The sequence below is a fragment of the Myiozetetes cayanensis genome, unplaced genomic scaffold (assembly GCF_022539395.1).
Source record: "Myiozetetes cayanensis isolate MyiCay16 unplaced genomic scaffold, myiCay2020 scf3, whole genome shotgun sequence".
In the NCBI taxonomy this organism is placed as follows: domain Eukaryota; kingdom Metazoa; phylum Chordata; class Aves; order Passeriformes; family Tyrannidae; genus Myiozetetes; species Myiozetetes cayanensis.
Genome location: NW_026087521.1, coordinates 53,448,828 through 53,465,552, shown reverse-complemented (window position 1 = coordinate 53,465,552; position 16,725 = coordinate 53,448,828).

Sequence of the window (16,725 nt, the reverse complement as noted above, 5' to 3'; positions counted from 1 at the left end):
AGAGAGGTTCAAATTTGCATTAAAGCCCAAAATCCTTCAAGCAACTCCTTCACCAGCTCTCAGTTTGGCTCATCTCCCAGGCCTGGTGGGCGGAGTAGCCTCAATCTACCTCCAGAGGCAGTGGGGACACCAGGCTGAAGTCAAACCCAAGTACCAGCAAGGCTACAAAGGCAGACCACTGTTGACAGATCGGAAGTTTTCCTAAAGGCAGTGTCTTTCTTTAGGCACTGCCTTCATGTTGAAATACTGGTAGGAAGCTGGGACAATGCACAGGGATTGCCACCTTCTAAATTGCTCAGTCTCAGCCCCAGTGTAGGATGGAGCCATGCTGCCTTCCCTGGGAGAATAGGGCACAGGAACAGTGGATGCTTTTGCCTTTCTCATCAAGATCAAGGCGCTAAGGGGAGAAAAAGTGACAGTCTTGACTAAGTTTTTGTCTTTGTTACGTATTTCTTAGCCATAAAAAGGGACAAAACTGCCCCCTTGCTCCTGAAGATGCTTCACTTTTGAAGAATGGCAGCTGCTCTTTTCCTCCTCCTCTTTCCCTTGCAGCCAACTAAACTTTTAAGAGTTTTTGTGTTAAAGGAAACCCTAAATTATGCACTTGGTGATAGCTTCAGAGCAATTAAATTAAGCCATGTGGCAAGTTGCCCAATGTCACTACCAAAGCTCAGGATGTTTTAGCATCATTTATTGAGGAGCTTTTACATGATGCTTACTTAAACCACAAAAAGAGAGCAAATTAGGCTGTTGCCATGACAACTAGAGAATCTGCTCAAAATTCAGGAGACGCTGAGGAGGGGGGGAGAGCTCTTCAGTGAAGATCTTCACATCATGAATATGGCCCTTGGTTATCAAATCCCTTTCAAGTTAATTCCTAGCATCAAAGCCTCCCCAACAAAGGCTTTAATAATCAGGTGCAAAGCTTGGCTAAAGGCGGCACAAACCAGCTCTGCCAGCCCTAATGTGAGTTTCATTCTGGTGAGGGTTGCTCAGCTGAGAGGTCCACAGAGCCATCACAGAGGTGGCAGCACTGGTGCATGAACACACATGAGGCAGAGTGGAAGAAGTGACAGGGGCTTCACTGTAGACAGGCACTGAATAGAGAGGCAGATCCTGACTGTGCTTCAGTAAAGATGAATGACAACTTCCACAGGGGAGAGGGAGAGGGAGAGAAGGAAGCAGGGTCCTAGCCACTGCTGGTAGAAACCCTCTAGAATTTGGAATAAGCTGAGCAAAGTCTTCTGCCAACCACAAGAAATGAATTAAAGGAAATAAGAGAACAAAATGGCAATACTAGAAGCGGGATTAATGGCATCAGAAGAAGCTGACAAACTAAGCAAATGGAAGACAGGCTACTACAGTTCTGCAGGAATTAAAACCCTTGTTAGTATTGTCGAATATTTTGTATCAAAGCTGGTTCTCTGTGTAATTTTTTTTTCTTTCAGCTGAACAACTTTTCTGTTGCAAGCCTTCTAAGAAAAGCTCTATTTTATTAGAAATTTCTCAGTGAAGTCTTTTGGTTCTCAGTTCCATTAGCTGAGGTATTTTTGGCTGAAAACAAAGAATGCCTCTTTGGAAAAATTCCAGAAAGCTTTTTAGATTTCATAGAAGGTCTCTCCTTCCTCATAATTATTTCTGATCAGATAATTCATTGCCAGTGGAAGCTTTGGTGTTCTCCTTTGAAATGAAGGCATAAACCCCTTTTGAGGGATAGGAACAATAAGTGGGAGCATACCCAAAATTAGGGAAAATTAAGCACCCAGGCAGATGGAATAAACTGTGAAAGTTTCTCCCCCTCCCTCTGCATCCTCAGGTGAGAGGAACTGTGGTTAGCAGTGAAAACAAGAAGCAATTGAGAAATTTAAGGAGAGACAAATGATTGTATTGTTGTGTCATATTCCAAGTAGGACACTTGCCAAGGCAAAAGGATACATATGATAGGGATGCAAAAGTTCAAGAAACAATGAAAAAAACGCTGCTAATAAAAACTATGCATTTTCAAGATATAAGTGCTCTCGTATCTGATACTCTCATATCTGATGTCCTGTTCATCTTTTGAGTCCCAAGATTGATTGTCAGTCTGCTTTACTTGAGATGTTGTGGTAATGTTTCAACACCTTGAGTTCTAAGTGTTGATCTTTTAATGTAGTCTTTCTCCTCGTGCCTGGGCACCATATTTATAGGTTGCTAATAGTGCCCAACATCAGGCTGATTGTAACTGAACATAAAACAAGGCTTTAATTTGTTCTCTAGTTGTAAATAAGACTGGCTATTTCTTTTCGTACCCCCTCCCTGAAATTTTGCCATACCTTTCAAAAAACATTTGTCAGCTATTCACATTGTAGCAGCAGGAGTAGATTAGGCTGCACACAACCAAGTAGGTTTGTTTTGGACCCACAATACATGGCAGAGACGAGAGACTGAAGTGAACTTTCTTTTTTTTCATATTACAACACCCTCTCTAACAGCTGTCAGTTTGGCAAACATGCTCCTGGGATGGTGTAACAGCAGGAGCAGCATTCGAGGGGCAGGTTCCACAGAAATAAGTCTGAGGAATCCGAGGAATAAAGGAGAGGGTGATGGAGAGAAGAATAGAGCAATGCATAGCAGAACAGGAATGAGCTCTTCAGAAGTATCTGGGATGCTATTTTCTGAAGTGGACTGTCTTTGGGACAAGCTGAATTTTACCTAGTCAGACTGAGGCATTATCTTGGGGCTTCAATGTTACTGCATATGTGTGTGTGGTGGTCTCTATGAAAGGCATATCACCATCCCATTGAAAACGCATTTTCATGTCCCAAACATGTTCTTAATTAAAATAATTTTTAATTCTTCAACAATAGTGACTTATTTAAATAAACTTTTCAAGAACTTCTAGCTATCATATCTTAATCTATGAGAAAAAATTTTTTTTCTACTGCCATTCTGTACTTACTTCAGTAAGTAAAAGTGAGGAGTGGCTGAGGGAGCTGGGGTTGTTTAGCTTGGAGAAAAGGTGGCTCAGGGAAGATCTTAAAGCTCTACCACTACCTAAAAGGAGGCTGTAGCAAGGAGGGGTATGGTCTCCTCTCACAAGTAACAAGTGACCAGGGGAAATGGGGTAGGGGAGGTTTAGATTGGATATTAGGAAAAAAACTTCCTCATTGAAAGGGTTGTCATGCATTGGAACAGGCTGCCTAAGACAGTGATTGAGTTACCTTCCCCAGAGGTACTTAAAAGAAATGTATATGTGGTGTTTAGGGATATATTCTAGTGGTGGACTAGGCAGTGTTAGGTTAAGGTTTGGAATCGATCTTAGAGGTCTTTTCCAACCTAAATTACTCTGATTCTACAATTCAGTAACACTTTTCTATAATTAATTTGTTCGTTGCAGTGACTTCTTGCTATCTCAAACACAATAGAATATGAGGCCTTAAGAAGCCTTGTTTTATCCCACTATGCCATTCTAACAGAAGAAAATGCAAATGCCAGTTTTTTCCCATAAGGATCCTTGAGTGACAATCTATTTAACAGCAATAAACTTTCAAAATACAAGTACATTACTTTTTCACCAGATCCCATGCCATATTTTGCATAGCACTGTTTCAAGGCTCTGGAAGTTTCCAAGGCAAAAATAGATGCTCTTGTTTATCGATAGGACAGGTTTCCTCCTCCCAAAGGTTAGAAAACAGAGAGATCTACCCTAATTCCATGTCAGCATAGGCAATATCCCAACTGTTACAGCACTCATTTAAGATGCAGGAAATAGAGAGCCCAAACCTGAACAAAGCAAACAGGATACTCACCTCTGGGTCCTCCCCAGGGCAGAAAGTAACTGCATCAAGATTTTATCAGCTATTTAGAAGAGAGACTATCGTTATACCTCCTACAGAAATTATTCTACTGTACAGAGACTCCTGCAACATTGGGCTATAAACTGAATGGATCAGCAGTGGCCAAGATACTCATCAGAAAGCAAGAGTCATTTCAGTAGTTTGTAACTCACATAGCACAGCTTTGACTTCTTTCTCTAACATCCCTGTTGCCTCTAAGATTATTTTCATCCAAACAACTAATCCTACACTGGACATATTTACCTGAGGATGGAAAATTTCACATTTTTGTTTCTTTCCTTTCTTGAATTAGAACAATCTACATCATCTCCCAGAGTTTCTAGCCCGTTGACAATTGGGGAAAACATCGTGTACAAAATCTGAGGCTAAACATCATGTTCAGAAGGGATAGCTGAGCTGAACTTTTCTTTGGTTTCCTTTAAGCCAAAGGGTGCTGGTCAATCACACAGGGTAGTTAACACAACACAGGTAAGTTTTGTGCACTGATCAAATCTCTTTTCTTACCTGACTTATTCTATCTGGAGGAGAATAGTTCTGCCATTGCTGAAGGATTCATTTTAGAGTGAAACTCATATAAAATTAAAGCAGAATCATGATTCTCACCTTTGGCAGATGATCATCTAAAAAGAGCCAGTGCAGATGACCTACTGCAATTGAGTAGCTCAAGAGAATCAAGAGCTGATTTGGCCAATCGGCTTGCTACAGATAATCTGCTTCTTCAGATGCCTCCATGCTCTCACATTCTTCTCCTCCTCCTCCTCCTCTCTCCCCTGGTTGCCAGGCAACTACAAAAAGGACCAGAGAGTATGCTGGAGGGAACCACCTTGTAGGACACTGCATGGGTTCATTTTAGTTTTTGCTTTCTCCTAGGAAGTGCTCAAGGGCAAAGTGGCCTTAGCTTTGGAGGCAACACTTCACTGTGAAACATTGCTTTGCATGAACACGGGTTGTGGGGCAAGTGATTTTTATCCATAATAACCAAAATAAATGCCTTCAGAGACTCCAAGCTTGCTTCTGACCTTTTTCTGTGGCTCAGCTGCTCTCCATAGATCCCTCAGATCAATAGTCTAAGGAGCTGAAGCATAGGAAGCATCAGATTGTACAGCAGGAGATTTCCCGATACCAGATACCCCACATGGTTGTTGCACTGTCTCTGAGGGTCACTGCTGTAGCTGACCATAGCCACATTTACAGCACTGACTTGGCACTGTGTCCCTTGGGATTAATGCAAGAGAAACAGAACATTTTTGACCAGAAACATTCTTGCTTATAAAAGCTCAGGGACATTTGGATGAGGAGTAAATGAAATCAGCCACTAGAAAGTGAAATGGAAAGCCCTGTACTGGATTCCATGAAGTCCCTTGGTGTGGGAGAGGTTGTCTCATTCTCCCAGGTCTATCTAGCTTCCTAGCTAGAAGGTTTATAAAAAGGTTTGTGACTGATAGACCTCAAGTATATGAATAAGCCCTCCCTGGGCTCTGATGGTTTGAGTGCAAAAAAGAATACTTATGCCCTGAAATTACATCATCGGTATTTCAAAATACAATTTTGTTTAAAAAATGGTGGCATCGACTACACACATGTATAAAGCAGGTAAAAAAAATACCTGGAAGATTAGGCACACCCACGACTTTATTTTCAAAGCAAGTTTCATTTGCAAAGTCTTACCTTGTCTAGGGCTGAATCTAACAAGGAAGAGAAGAAAAGAAACTCTTTCAGAAACTTTAATATTACTTTTTGTTTCCTGTAATCACACTGAATTCTCAATGATTTTCAGTATTTCAGGCACATTTTTGAGACCTATTATGACACACCAAAACCTGTTTTATCCCTCACCTCCATATATCATGCCAGAAAAGCCATCTTTTCTAAGCAAAGTTTTCCATTTCTATTACCTATTGGTCTGCCTAAAATAATAAAGGCTGTACCCTGAGGATATTCAGCCTAACAGCATTCACTGCAGACCCTGAAGTCATGGTTTAGGACCATATCTTCTTATGCCCATATCCCAAATATCTTGGGAATTTTTGCAGTTTTCCCAAGAACTCTCCTTCCCTCCCTGACCTTCAGAGTAGCCACTTGCTATTTACACAGAAAATTAATTACTGCTGATCTAAGTGACCTAGTCATAACTAGACATGCATATTGCTCTCAGTGGGAAGGAAAAGTGTTTCTTCTTCCCCCCATACACCTCAAGCGAGGTTGAGTTTTACTAGCAATGACATAATTTCACAACTGCAGAGGTCCTGCTCTGGGTCCTACAATTCTTGTTTGAGCCTTTTCATAAACAACTGCATCCAGCCTTCAAATTTACCCCCCATCAGCATAAGAAGGAGATTTCTCCTTCAGTTCTCTAGCAGTGCAATACAGGTAGTTATTGTTGTTGTTGTTTTTTTGTTGGTTTGTTTTGTTTTGCTTTTTTTCCTGGTACATCCAAGCTCACATTTTGGCTTGCTGTCTTCTTTGCTGAGGTTTGAAGTCCAAAGCAGTACTCTATTATAAAATCTCAGTAATACTTTTGCAGTTTTGGGAGTAGAAAATTGAAGTTACAGTTATTAAAAAATGGAAACTGGGATTTAGGATTTTTTTTTCCTGAAATGTCCTTTTTCTCCTTTTAAAAACCTCTTGAATGTACTAGAAAACAAAACAGATGTACTGATTAAGTGCTCATTTCAGCTTTTTAACGTCAAGGTTAAAAATATTATGAGAAGGGTATGGATGGGATTATGAATATGAGCAACTAAACCTTGCTGGTTTTTAAAATGGTCTATCCCTTTACTGGCTGTAGAGAGCAAGGTCTTAAATAAGGAAATATGGTGTGAAATTATTTCCTTGAAAGAAGTGAATTGGCAGGATGGATGAAAACATTTTTCTACATGACACAAAGACTTCAGCTACAAACTCTTGTGCAGTAACATTAGCCAGTGTGGCCTAGCTGGGCTCTGGACAGAGGCATATTTGATATTATCACAACCCCAGGGCATTGCAATGGACAGAATGAGGCAAGAGGAATGAGGAGGGAGTATACAAGGGGGCAAGGGGGGAAATTGTGAAGGAAGGGGAGCAGTGAACCAGTAGAGTAGCAGGCAGGTGATGTGAAAGAAATCTGGTATAGCCATGCAGCTTCCTCTTGTTTGAAGTGGTTGAAGTCTTGTTCTGCGTGGAAGAAAGGTGAGGGAATAAATTCTTTCACGAGTGCAAACATCCTAGAGGAAGGTTTCAAATAGCAGTCTGCAGTGGGCAAGAAACATATTTAAATACAGCTCACTTAGCAGGGGTACGGGAATCAAATTCTCTTAAGGCTCTAAAATTAAACCACATAAAACATTAGGAGAAGAGTCATGTTTTAATTTAGAATTACTCACTGAGCGATAAAGAGAGTCAAAATACAAACACATTCCTTAACACTGACAGCTAAATGCCTTTCTCTAAGCACGTAAAAAGTGAAGGAGACAGCAGCAGCAGGCTGGAATGAATTTGAGAAAGCTGGGTGTATGCTACAGCACCTGACAGCATTGCTAGGACCAAGTGACACAGTCAGTGCAGACACTGACCACTATTTCCACTCAGTACCTTTGGTATCTCCTCTGGGGTATTATAAAAAATGTACCTTCACAGTAATTTTGGAAACAGCCTGTGCTTCTCTGAGGATAATTTTTCTGGAGTTGAATAAATCAGAGTCATCCCTAACATGTCTTAGGCTATGTCTGGGAAGCACCCAGCTCCATGTGAGGGTACCTTCAGGTCTGTCACTATTCCAGCTGACCCCCGGGCAGGGTCAGCCCCTTAGCTCAGGTGTTTCTGGTCCAGCTGCTGCTGCAGCCCCAGCCCTGATATCCACAGCATGGTGCCATGCAACTACACTTCCATGTCCTCATAAGGCAGCAGCTCTGGCTTTAGGGACTGTGGCACAGATTAAGACTGTCTACAACCTTAGTAGTAAAAAATGGGCTATATGATATGTCTATAAAGCATTTAAGTGAGGGGTGATGATACCTCATAAATTTTCACTGGTTTTCACCAGTACTATCCCACAGGTACACTCAAGAAAACCACACAGTAATTCCGTCTCCTGAACAGGAGAACACTTCCCTAGGTACAGCACAGACAGTCTTTGCAGAGGTCTTTACCATGAGATCTTCCCTATTTCTTGTTTCTACTTCTGCTGCTGCCTAAATGACCTCCTGCCTAAATGACACAATGACAAAAAGATGGATGTCTTTTCATATTCATGAGTTTTAAATTTATGTTTAAGATATAATTCTTTCTCCAGTTTCTTATGTTTTTTGATTGAGTGTATCTGAACATATTCAAGATTTCTCTACCTTCCAGACTCAGGACTCTTTGCCAGATGTCCTTAGACATCTCAGTCAAATACTGTTTTCCACATAAGCTTCTTTTATCTTTGCCAGTCAGTAGGTTATAAGAGGCCCCACAGAGAAGGAAATACAACACCAGGAACCCCAAATGTTGTAGCTGTAGCAGCTGCCCTTTCTTTGTATACATTGCTGGGCAATGATTGCCTGTTCTGTTATTCTGCATAGGACTTAGTTCAAAACCACTTTGGAATATACTCCCAGTGTAATTACATGCTAGGCACTACCAGTAAAACACTCCAAGAGGTTTATATTTTCAGAAAAGAGCTGCAACAATTTATATGCGTTGGGACTTCTTCTCCAATACATATTTATGGGGTCTGTTTACTCAAATAAAGCAATGTGTGAAATTCAACAGACACAGAACCTCAGACAAGTCTTCTGTCTGCTCTAATTAAAGAGAGAAGGAAAACACACAAGGATTCTTTACTGTAGCAAAAGTTAAAAGGATCAATATAAACCACTGTGGGTTGATGAAGCCACTACATTTTAATGAAGTGTCTTTAAATCCTCCAGGCTTTCAAACCATTACAATACAAGGAAGTTCTCTGTGGTCACTAAACAGATAGATACTATCCCAGATTATTATGGACTGTCAGTTGCTAAGAAGGAGAAAATCAAACCAAAACACCTTCTCCTTCAATGAAGAAGAGAGAAAAAAATACAATACCTTTCTTTTTTAGAAATTATGAAAGTGAGGGCAAAGCAACCTTTACCCTGAATTGAAGCTCTCTGATTCTAATACATGAATTGCAAGTAAGAAATAAAGAAAAAGTCAAGTCTCAGGAATGCCAGTTAGGAAAAAATAAGCTTACCTGTGCAAAAGGGAGAGATTCATATGCAAGTAGAACCTCTATGCTTTCCCATATTCCCTTCCATGTTATTTGAGTTGAGGGTGGATTTGTTTGCAGTATTTAAAGCTCCTTTTTAATGAGTTGTGTGAAATCTGGCAGATACATAACCTCTTTGAACTACAAAGCATTTCCTGCATTAATGAAGGAAGAAAGAAAGCCAAGAATTAATTTATTACAACACATTAATTACTGCATGAAATAAAAGTTCAAACAATCAGCAGAAACCACAAGGGTGAGGTAAAGGTGAGAGAAGATAAAATATGCATATTCTGCTTTGGCAGTGGCCAAAATGGGCCTGTTACTACCAAACTAAAATGTAAGAAATGCAGCTGGAGCTTGTTATTGCAGAATAAAGGAATTACATTGAGAGAGCTTCTGGAAGACTTCCCTTTGGACAAAAAAACCTGTTCCAACCTTATATAAAGGTAGCAAAAACCAAAGATGAATCAACCATGGCTAACAAGAGCAAGTGGACAGGTATACAGATTTGCACATCTTTTTCTGAGACAGGTATATCACACATCAAAAAGGCAGTTGGAGACCAGCCATAAAGGGGGATGCATTAAAAAATACACAAAAAAACCCAGTGAAACTTTGCCCCCTGAAACAAGGTTTTCAAATGCTATGTTGTAAAAACGTGTGTGCATGTATGAACAGGAGGTATGTGTGTTTAAATACAGAAGGTACACAGCTGAAGGAAGTGGTGAAAATGCCATTACTACAGAATCAAAAGAGAATACAAGCATTTGTATGCTTGTGTATGCACAAGTGGAGTTGAGGTTCTTCTCTTGCAGTGCATACTGGAATACCTCCTAGAGACAAAGCAGCAGAGAACTGCATCATACACACCCAAGCATCCCAGAGTTCATCACTGTTATTTCCAATCAAATCAAAAGTCTCCACTTAAACAGAGGATAAAAACAATCTTGCCCAGAACCCACTGTTTTCAGTCTTGCATTCACTGCCTCTTGCCACAGGTCTGAGACCAGAAAACAGTATTGCATGGAATGTACTTTGTGTATGATGTACTACATACAATGGCAGTCACAAGGCTTCATAGCCATACCGGTGCTCTGTCCTGGCTGATGACCAGGAATAAGTCGCTAAGTGCTACTTTTCACATTTTCATTTAAAGGTTAACTGGGAAAAAGCCACAATGCTCAGTATGGGGTATGAAATGAATGACTGTGTTCTTGTGGTATTAGCTAGCGTGAAGAATTTTGCAGAATCCAATGCTGGGATAGCAATTGCCTGCTTTAGTTACCTTGTGTTCCTACTTGTATTCCTGTGGTTCTAGATTTCCTCAAAAGAACCGTGGTTTTACACTAAGAGATGTGGGTGATAAAGATTGTGAACCCACAGAACAAAAACCAGAGCTACAGGTGAAAGCTCACATATCCTGCAATACTACTAACATTGCCCTCTGTATGGAGAGTCCACATTAGATAGAGTCATGTTGTGAAGGATGTCTTTGGCACTTGTTTCTGGATATCCCACAAGGTAATGAGTACAAATCTCTTGCTCTAAGAAATAAAGGATGACATGAGACTGTTAACTGCAAAAAGAAATGGATCAACTGAATGCAAGACCGAGATATTTAAAGGGTACAAACAGGGAGCAGGTTTGCTCTGAAGGCATCTATCCTGCTGCTTGGGCAGTGCAGAACATCTTAATGATCACACAACACAAATCACAAGCTGAAGTGACAGCCTTAAGAACTCCAGCATCCTCGGCAGTGCTCACCCAAGCGTGTGCGTGAGGACGGCGTTTACTGGAACTGAAATGCTGCTCCCTTCCCTCGCAGCTCTCCCACTCCAAGCGCTGCAGGTTGTTTTGTGAGCAGCCTCATTCACTGAAGCTGCACTTGCCTAAGGCTGGAAATCCATCTCCCCCTCCCTTCTTCCTCCTCCCAGCCTGCCGCTAGTTTTGATGGGATATTTTTCTCCCCACATTAGCCTGCTTTCTGCTTCCCTCTCTTCCTGAGCTGGTCCTGTTTCCTCCTCCTAATTATTCACGCAGGAGAGCAGATGGCAGGGGGAGTGGATCTCTCACTTGCTAGCTCGTACAGACAGGAGGTTTTGTCACACAAAGGAGGAAGAATGCCAACTGCAGAAGAAAGTAAGATATTCCAGAGTCTGGTTCCTAGCATCCCCCCTACTCTTTGTTCTTCGTTCAAGCATGATATATTTTGGGAAACACCATTCAGTTCTAAGTGTTCATTTATGTCAGTTACATCACATCATGCTTTTTCTTTCTTGTTTTAAAATTTTAATTAAGCTGAGAAAACAATTCACAGTGCATCATTTCTCAAAATGAGTGCAGATTTTTCAACTCAAGAAATAGCTGCGATTCAATAATCACAAACATTTGGGAACACTGTTTTCAGGTCTGCAATGGATGCATCAGTGGCCCTCTGCAAAGGTTCCATAATCAGAACATGCAGGTCAGTTGTGATGAGGGTAAGTGGGACACGGGCAGGATCTTTCTGACCTGAGGAGAGGACATTTGTGTGTACACCTTGCTTGCAAACTGCACTGGGATACTCACCAACCATCCCTACACCTGTTTCAGTGATGAAGGCATTGCTGGAAGTGTTCCCAATAGGCAGACTGTACAAGCCGTGCTGTTTTGTAGTCCAGCAGTATTTACAGTCACAGAATTAGGCCACTCCATGCCAGTTGGCCTCAGTATCCAGGGAAAGTCCTGAACATGTAAAATTTATTAGACTGGATGTAACTCTGCTACAAATACCTACACAACTCTCTCAGGTTTGCTGGCCCAAGTGACCTTTTTATCTGAGTGCCAAATTTTTGCCACTGGAATGCAGCTGCAACTATCATTTATACAGCTTCTGTTGCAGTTACTACCATGATCAAAATAAAATGCAGATGAGAATATACCAGCTTTAGCTGACAAACCACTATTAGGGACTTACCAGCAGAGCTACTGTTGCAGCTTCATGGATAAAGAACAGCAATGCTTTACATGAAGTCTCTCACTGAAAATTTTGCCTGATAGGTCCTGTAGCAATAACAAAGTGCAGTCACCTTTTGATTTATAGTGGCATTCCATGGGTACCCCAAGAACAGGACAGAGAAGTCATTGGTAAAGGCCACTGGGGTCTGTGTTTTTTCAATTGAAGCAACAATGCTGTCTACACAAGTACTGCCAGACTTTCAGAGTTTTTGCTGGTTTTCAGAAAGCCTGAACTGAAATGACCTTGCACAAAACTATATGCAACTGAAAACAGCTATTCAGAAAGAATGGACATGTCAAGCAAGTCCAGATTTTAATCTGTAGTTTCAAAAGCTTCTCTCATGCTCTAAATTAAGGTAACTACCGAGGTGTAAATCAACAAAGCTGCAGTGGGGGGAAGCTGGTGAGAGAGGACATGCCTGATGTTTATCACACTAAAGCAAAATCTCTATTTCAATTTTATGTCAGGAGAATGAGCAGCAGGAGCCAGCGGGTTTCCAAGCTGCAAATGTACAGTTTATCAAGGCAAGTCTTGTAGAAAAAAGTCAGCAAAGAGCCATGAGAGGAAAAAAGCCCCATATGACAAAGTAATTTATAGTATTGTCTTCAGACATCAGAAAAAATTTAATTAAATCTCTTACTAATGCAAATGCCATTTTACTTCCATTTGTTATCAGTGATGCTAGACTTTCAAGGTAGCACAGATGAAGGAAACTTAAGAAATGTGTTTTTGTTACATGTCTCACAGACAAAAGCTTTGGCAGTTTGAGCAGAAATAGGAACAATTAGAACATTCTCTAGTTTTATCATATGTAATATGCAGTGCATGTAGCTCCCTTCTAGGATGGTTTCTTTGTCACTGTAAAACTTAGACTACTGTGGCTATAACTGCAGCATATCTCACGTAGGGAGGGACTCATAAATGCACCTAATAATCAACTTTCCTTTAATTGGGTCCCTGCCATGAGTAATTGAGATGTGGCTTTTGCCACGAAGCCAGTTAATAAATCTTCTTTTCACACTACAGCAGATGAAGTGCATTCAAAGAAGGTAACTGTAAGAAAGGCAAACTGAATAACCCTTCACTATTCAACAGGGAAGCATGGACTCTGCTCAGCCATGTTTTTGGTTTATCAGTCATACAAATGATCAGTCGATCCATCAATGAGACATTCAGTCCCCTGAGCCCAAAGTTGCATGGTGGATTTCATAACTGCTTTGGACTCATGTCCTTCCAGCCCACTTTAAGTCAAGACTTGGCCAAACACTTCAGAGTATAACTGTTTTGTTGAATTGGGAATTTAGCCACGGGATTATGAAAAGAAGTTTTTTGTGCAGTGCTATTGTAAACATGAAACCTGGCCTCATGTAAAGCTGTTTACTGCAATAAAGACATGGAATAACATCAACAGTTTTCAGAGTCAACCAGGAGGCTCCTCTGTTTACAGAGCAGGGTCTTGGGAAACCACTCTAAGACATTTGCTTAGGGTTATTCCAAGCATTCAAGCACAGTCACATTAGCACCCTGAACAAAGCTTTCCAGCCCTATCAGCATTTACTGTTTGTAATAGCTGCAGGCAACCCCATGCCACCCCCTTCCTATACTTTTATAACTTGGATTTCCTCCACCCCCACTCCCAACTGTTGTTGACTCACTTTCAGGGTTTTTCTTCCAATTTGCTGTAATTGCTCTATGCTGAGGCTCTACTGATCTGTCAAGGATATGTAAGTGGGGGGATTTCTTGATGACTGTGAGGCCCCAGGTCTCTGCCTCCTGGCAAGCAGGCATGGGGAGTCAGATGGACAGAGGTGCTGGGTCAATTCCTTTTTTACTGAACACCGTATTTCCTGCACCAGCACCACCATCACTACACTTCACATAGACTGACAGAAGCATTTTAAATATACTCTCTTTGGGCAGCACAGCCCTGAGCACAGCCACATCGGTTTTCACCCACTGTTTCCTCAAATATTGATAGTTTGAAGGTTACCATATGTTTATACTAGCTCATGGCAATGACAAGGGATCTTTAGAAATCTCATTACTTGTTAATGAAACAGATATTCTGTTTGTCATTAATCAACCCACATGGTTCATTCAAACAGCCTCCTGCCTGATGTCAAATGCTGAAGTTTCCCCAGCCAGCCTTCCAGCCATGAAGGCAACAGCACTTCAAACCTTATTATTCCTCAAATCTTTGGGCTGGCTTTGTTGTGTGAATGCAGTTAAAGCTGGGCCCAGCAAAACACACCAAGTACTCTCTTCTCTTTGTATTGCACAAATCTCTTCCATTAACATTTCCTGCCATGTGATGTCATTTGTTATTCAATGTAAGAATTGTTTGTGAAAATGGATTAGTTCTGTGATTTGAAGTGCTTGCAGCATAAAAGAAGAGGATCTGATAAAATTTGAAGTCTGTGGTGTTTCAGAAGGCAATTTTGATGTGCACCTAAGCTTTGGCAAGACATTCATTCTCTGGCCATGTAATCTGCATTGCAGCCAGTATTAGAAGAAGAGAAAGAGATGAGTGTGTGTAATAAGGCAATTGCTAATGGGGTGTGCAAACACAGAATCCACTTTTATGTTCCGTCTTGAAAGATTTTTATAAGCAGAAATAAGGAGGCCTCACTAACTTCATATAAAAGAAACACTAAGCCTGTTTGACTAGATTAGCTCCTGTTAGAGATCAGTGTTGGCACTGAGCAGTATACTTATGTCACAAGGGATATTTCACCCCCATGACACTAAGATTTGTTGTAACACCCAATAAATTTGGTGGTTTTTTTATTGTGACTTAGAGGCTGGAGACCTTACATTGATGTGACTGCACAGGGTCTCAGGAATTGTCTGGACTTGTCCCAGTGTGAGTTTATTTTAGGATATTCTAGCAACAAGGAAACCAACTGTCGCTTATTTTTGTTTTATTCTCACTTTAATCTAGATTGGTAAGAAATAGTTTTTTCTATATAGACTGTTGTGTTGTTTGCACCTTTCCCCACCTCTGTGCTATCAGTAATCTGCTTTTCTTAGGCTTCCTGTGCAGGACTTGCTAAGAAGTAAGAGGCACTCCATTGTGTTACTTACCACACTGTCCTCCAGTATGCAGAGTAACTGGACATGAAGCAGGGAAAGCAAAGAGGCTTGTTGGTATATAGACATTCTCAGCAGATGATCATGGAGCCTTTGAGGTTCCACCTTTGCTCCAAACAGGAATGTAGCTTTGCTTTCCTTGCCACTCCTGCTGGCAAGCGCTGCAGTTGCACTTTGCTGCCTACAACACACAATACTCCATAGGTTTATTACTAACAACATATTGGGTGAGCTTCTCTGTTCCTCTGGCTGCCTAATTTACCTCCTTTAATACAAACACCTCAATACTCAGTTTCTTTTATTCAGACCCCTCCTGTCCTGCAAGCCATTTTTAGGTAGCAACACAGCTGAAATACAGTGCTGGTAGCACTTGGGCTGTCATCTTGCTCTGACATCAAAAGGCTTTTGCAACTTGAACCCAGTTGTTTCAGCATCAAGACTTCAATGCAAGACAGATGACTCTATTTGAGCACGCAAGAACAAGCCAAGTAACTGTGCACAGTTATACACCGTGTTACATAGCTGTCTGTGACCAACAACCTCTGGATTTCTGCTAAACCCAGAGCATGGTTCCCTTTCCTTCATGAAGAGCCATTGGCAGTGTGGAATGTTCCTCAGGTTTTCCTGCACCCAGTTTCCAGAGTATGCCAGCTTAGTCTGACTGGGTACATAACAGCCTGTTCTCATTCCAGCCTCTCATTTTTGAGAAAGTGCCCACCTCTAGCAGAGACAGAACAACTGCTGTCCAAAGGGGTTAGGAATAACTTGGTATAAAGCTCTCTGGGCTGCCTGTATCCCTGCAGTCAATGACCAGTGCCACCTACATACAGGGCAAAGACAACCTGTGAAGGAAACACAGGGTGTAGCAGTTTCTGCAACAACTGTACTTTCCAGCCTAGCTAGACAGGCTGAGATGTGGGAGAAAGGGGCCTGCTGGGCCCCTTGAGAGCTAGAATTGCTGTACATTGTGCCACGGCTATTCCACTCTATCTTCACAGAGGCTGGGGGAAGGTATGTTTGCATGGCATACACTTCTGCTTGTGGAGGAGAAGGCACTATAAAGAGGCAGTGAAGAACATGGATGGCCAATCAAGATGATAGGAATAACATGGAGAGCTTAAAGCATTAACCAGGCAGGGCTTGCAACTAACCTAGTGTCATGGTATGACCCCAGATCATTCTGCCCATGTTGGGATGGAGGAGCTCCCATTGTTCTGTTAAGAGCAGATTTAGAGATAGCAATTGGAAGATAGTATGGAAGTAAAATGATTAAGTGTAAAAAATAGTTCCCAATAGCAGCCTAAGAATAAGGAAGAAATGTCTATCAACACCATGCACCTATGAGCTAAAAGAGAGGAGTAAATACCCACAATAATCAGCACAGTCCTTCTGCAGAAAGCCTCAGGACTCTGGCAGCTCATTACACCCTTTCCCTCTCACACACACAGAGTTTTCTACACAGTTTAAAATTTTAAACTGTAATGATGAAGTTTTTCTGTATTAGGTTGGATTATGAATGTAGTGTTGTAACAGAGCTAACAGAGAAGATCAGACAATGGTTAGAACAACTGCAATTGCCATTCTTGCCTTCA